The following is a 4,539-nucleotide window of genomic DNA, read 5'->3' as shown; positions in this document are numbered from 1 at the left end:
GCTTGCGATCTCACGCAGGTAGGACAACACCGCCACTCTATCTCCGTGCAACTGAGCAGGTACTAGGTTTCGTCCAAGAGTAAGAACCTTCCTTCCAGCAGCTCACCTGCCGTGGTTCTGCTTCCTTAAAGCGCTCTCGTGACGCAGACGGAGACACGCCTGACTTCAGAGCCAAGTGCGTGTCGGCGTGCACGTCTGTGAGCTCCAAGAGCCCAGACGAGGCCCGGCCGTCCTCTCTGGTTTGGGACGGCAGTAGGGGTGGGGCCGAGGGGGAGCCGGAGTCACAGCTCTCCTTGAAGCACAGACCCCGATGCCCCCACCTGCTGGTCTTCCCCCCACCAGGCTCTGGGGCCACAGCACCAGGCGGCCTCTGTCGTTCCCACGAAGCCAGCCATGTTGTGCTAAGCCGGCGGGCCCCAAGCCTCGAGGCAAGAGGATTCGGGTCCTTTGGCAAAGAGCTGAGCCGGGGAGACACGGGCTATCTCTTTGCCTGTAGGGAAGTAGGTTTTCAACACCTAACCTCTTCTTTGGCCTCGTCAGTGAAAACCTGAGGTCTCTGGTTCTTGGACACTTTCTACTGTTTGGGCACATTCTCCATCTGCACAGCGGCCACTATGTTTCTGTGCTCACGAAAAATTCTAAGCCTCAGATCTCTCGGAGTGTCCTCTCCCCTAGGCCCCCTGCCTCGCTGTCTGGTGGTCTCTCCCAGACCTTAACCACCCCCATCACCTCCAGTGGTTTCTTCCAGACCTCCTCTAGGTTAATGTAATCAGTTTGTCTTGAGGGGGGGGGAAAATTCGAAGCGTTTTTCCTTCCCTCGTACTTTATTTGAGGCGTTTTAACAAGCAGGGCACTGGAGTGTCTGTCCACACCTGTAGCTCTCCGTGTAGACACCGGGTGGTTGGAAGCCCCACGGCACCCGGGGGAGCACAGTCCCCGCTGCCCCGGGGCAGCCGTGCTCCCGGGGGGGACTCGGGGAGTTTCCAGATGCGACCCTCCGACTCCAGCAGACCTGACCACTTCAGTTTCCGAGCCGCACTGTATCAGTGATTTTCTTTCTTTACTGTTCCTGTACCATGTTTCTCCATTCCACAGTCTTTACCGTTTTGTGTTTAAGATGACAAGCACTGTCCATTGCTTCTACTCTGGAACTCTCTGTTTATAGCAATTCTGAGACTTTAATATGAGCCTTCAAATAAATACAGAAAACAAAAACAAAAAACAAAAAAAAACAGGAAAAAAATCAAGTGTGTGCCTTGGGTGTTTTGAACCTGATCTGCATAAAAACCATATTGTATTCAAATGCTGTATATTTAATGAAAGGATAAATCTATCTTCACTGTATTAATGTAGCTGATAAAATAGTTATAGTGCCTTGTTTTCTGAACTGAGAAGCCCGTATCAATGCACAACGTAAAGTAAAAAACGATTCGAGAAATGAAATGTTGAGAAGACCTAGACATGGTTCTGGAGCCTTCATCCTAAGACTGTGCCACACACACAGTCGTTTAAATTTAAAAATAAAAAGAAAATTGAAATAAGATTGTGTTATCAGTTAATTTTCCATTGAAAGTGCTCTCTGCTCTTACTTCCACTATTTTTGTTCACTTAAAACAGAGCGTGTCTGAGAGGCCCCGTGGGCGAGAGGGGCGCGCGGGCAGGAGTCCTGGGCCCCCGCCTGCTGCCCCCGCTGCCACCTGGCCCCTGGCAGCCCTTGTCGGTGGCTTGTCGAAATCAGCGGTGTTGACTGTTTGCAGAGTTTGTAAAAAAATGAACAAAATATTTGCTTTTAGTGGCGGAGGCCACCCATCCCAGCACTCTTTCCAATGTTTACAAGTCAACGAAGCAGCAGCACACAGTCCGATTTTCTTGTAAAAGAAAAATGAGAGGAAATACACAAATTCTGGCCCAACGCTGCCACACTTCTCGTGCTGAAGGTCATGTGAGCAGCCCTTGTCATCTCACAAGTTGTCCGGGGTGCAGGGAGCACGTCGGGGCCCACCGCTCCACCCACAGGGCCACGGTGCAAGCGGGGGATGGCTCAGCCAGCCCGGAGGCAGGGATACGCCACGTGCTGCGTCCCTCGCCACATCTCTGGGCTCTCTGCAAACACGCGTCTGGAGGGAGCAAGGACCTACACGGGCTGTGCCTGTTTATCTCGCGAGACTCTCACCAGTGCCACTGCGTACCAGGCCAAAGTCAACTAGAGATCCAAACTTCTTCACTGCAGGCCACAAATGTAGCCGATCACCTGACAATCTGAAAGGGGCGGTTTGGGAGACACGGCAGGGTTTCTTAGGGGTCCCCGTTCCGCATGCCGCTGCCGCTGCCTCTGCTGGAAGCGTGCACGTGTCCAGAGCCAAAGGGGTGCTCCACAGCACCAGCCACGGCCACCAGGCAAGACCGACAGGCAGCCGGGCCCCGGGCCCCACAGGAGATGGGGATCAGACAAACCGCGGGCTGGCCTTCAGGCCGGCCAGGTGAGCAGGTGTGAGCGCGAAGACAGCTGATCTCAGCCGTCTCCGGTGGCGGCACACCTGTCCTGTGCCCCTTAGCCATCAAGCCTTCCTGCCACCGCCCACTCGCGGTCTTTCTTGCCAAGGGGCTTACGCGACTTAAATGTGTTCTGCAAACCCCAGAGCCCAGAGGGCAGGAGGAGAGCACAGCCTCTGAACTGCCAGGGAGGTGACCACAGCAAAAGACAGACATCAGTTTATTTCCCTGCACGGTCGCAAGAGGCAGCTGGAAATAACAGTACATCTACCGGGTGCCTGTGTGCCAGGCACCATCCAGACCACTGCCCTCACTGAGGGTCTAACAGCCCTGTGGTAGAAACAAATAGCCCCATTTTACAGATGAGGAAGCCAAGTCTTGCCAAGGTCCACAGTGAAGGCCCACCCAGGATTTGCCATAAAACCTCCATGGTGAAGTCCCTCTGTAGGAAAGAGAACCCCCATCAGGCGCCCCGAGAACGGCTGCTGGTGTCAGGGTCCGTCACTTTCTGCCCCTCCAAAGTCAACTGTGCAGGGCCGGGGGTCCAGGAGGCTGGGCAAGGTGGGGGCTCCTTCCAGCTGAACCGCCTCAGGGGTGTGACAGAGGGAGAAGATCCAATTCAGAAGTAACCTGTTTACCTTGCTGCCCTCGACTGGGATCAGGGAAACCAGGACCTAGGGATCAAAGGCCGCCTTTCCCAAAGACTTGATAAAGGCCCGCAGCTTAGAGCTTCATTCATTACACGTGGCATCTGCTTTAAGGCTCTCAAGGATCCACGAGGTAAGTACGGAAAAGACGATCGTCTCTGTTACCGATGACAAATCATCCTGAAGACGGTGAGGCCTCACCAAGGGAGCACAGCTGCCCTGGGCCCCGTCCTTCCCAGGCCCTCCTGCTAAACGCTTCCTCCCTTGGCTCTGGGCCACCCAGAACCCTCCCAGCGTGTTCCTTCGTGGCCTTCGTCCACCAGAGCCTGCCTCTGTTGCAACCAGAGAGGCCTTGCGGCGAACCGCTCCCAGCCCCGATGCCCGTGTATTCGCTCCCACACCCCTCGGCCTCCTTCCGCCAGGTAGAACGGGCGCAGCCCCTCCTTGCCCTTCACAGTCACCCTCAGTGGCGGAGGAGAAAAGGCGAAGCGAATGGAAGACAAGGAGCCAGTCACATGGCTGCAGAATGAGTTCGAAAGTGAGTCTCACAGGCCCACACAGCTTTGAAGCTTCACAGAAAGCCACAGGCACCAGGTCTCGGAGCCTGCCATCTGGGCAAGCTAAAAATAAAGGTTCCATTTTGGAGCAAGAGTTTATAAATGTGACTACAAAGGTCCCGATAAAGACATCAAGGCTCTGGGGGAACCGCGTGGCCTGAAACCTCTAGCCCTGGCAGGGGTTGCCAGGGAAGCCCAGCCCCCCCCTCCCCCCCCCTCCCCCCGGGCACCGGTGGCCAGCTTTTTCCCGCAGCAGTCGCGAAGCGAAGAGAAGGTGGCGGCTCTTTACGGCTGTGGGGGGGGGGGGGGGGGGACCACAAAAGGAGAGGGCTGGATCTAGCTTAGCGGCAACACGGACACAGCCGCGAGGACCCCAGCCCTGCCCTTGAGGCCAGGGCCCACGTCATCCGGAGCCGTCGGACCCCCGCCCACCTCCCCAAGCTCCTCCTTGCTCACCTTGCTGCCACAGGTGGGGGCTCCAATCTGCCTGCTCCTCTGGGCGTCTGGAATGTTCTTCCCCTGTGTCTGCACCGCCTCCTGAACCATCAGATTCAGAGTAAAAGTCATCTTAATCACCCACTCACATCGCCGTGTCTTCTCTTCTCAGGGCAGTTATTACTACCTCCAAGTGGCCCCTTAATTAGCTGACTGGTTCCCCCCCCCCCCCACCTGGGGGGCAGACACATCCACACCCACCCACCCACCCCAATCCGGAAGACACGTCCAACAGCACAGGAGCCTGTCCTGCCCCATCGCAGGCACTGCTGTTTCCCTGCCTGCGCAATGCCTACAGAGGCAGCCTCTCCTTCCAGACACCCCCCACCCTCCCCGGACAGCCCTCA

The sequence above is a fragment of the Herpailurus yagouaroundi genome, unplaced genomic scaffold (genome assembly GCF_014898765.1).
Source record: "Herpailurus yagouaroundi ecotype Mexico unplaced genomic scaffold, PumYag 569, whole genome shotgun sequence".
In the NCBI taxonomy this organism is placed as follows: domain Eukaryota; kingdom Metazoa; phylum Chordata; class Mammalia; order Carnivora; family Felidae; genus Herpailurus; species Herpailurus yagouaroundi.
This window is presented reverse-complemented; position numbering follows the sequence as displayed.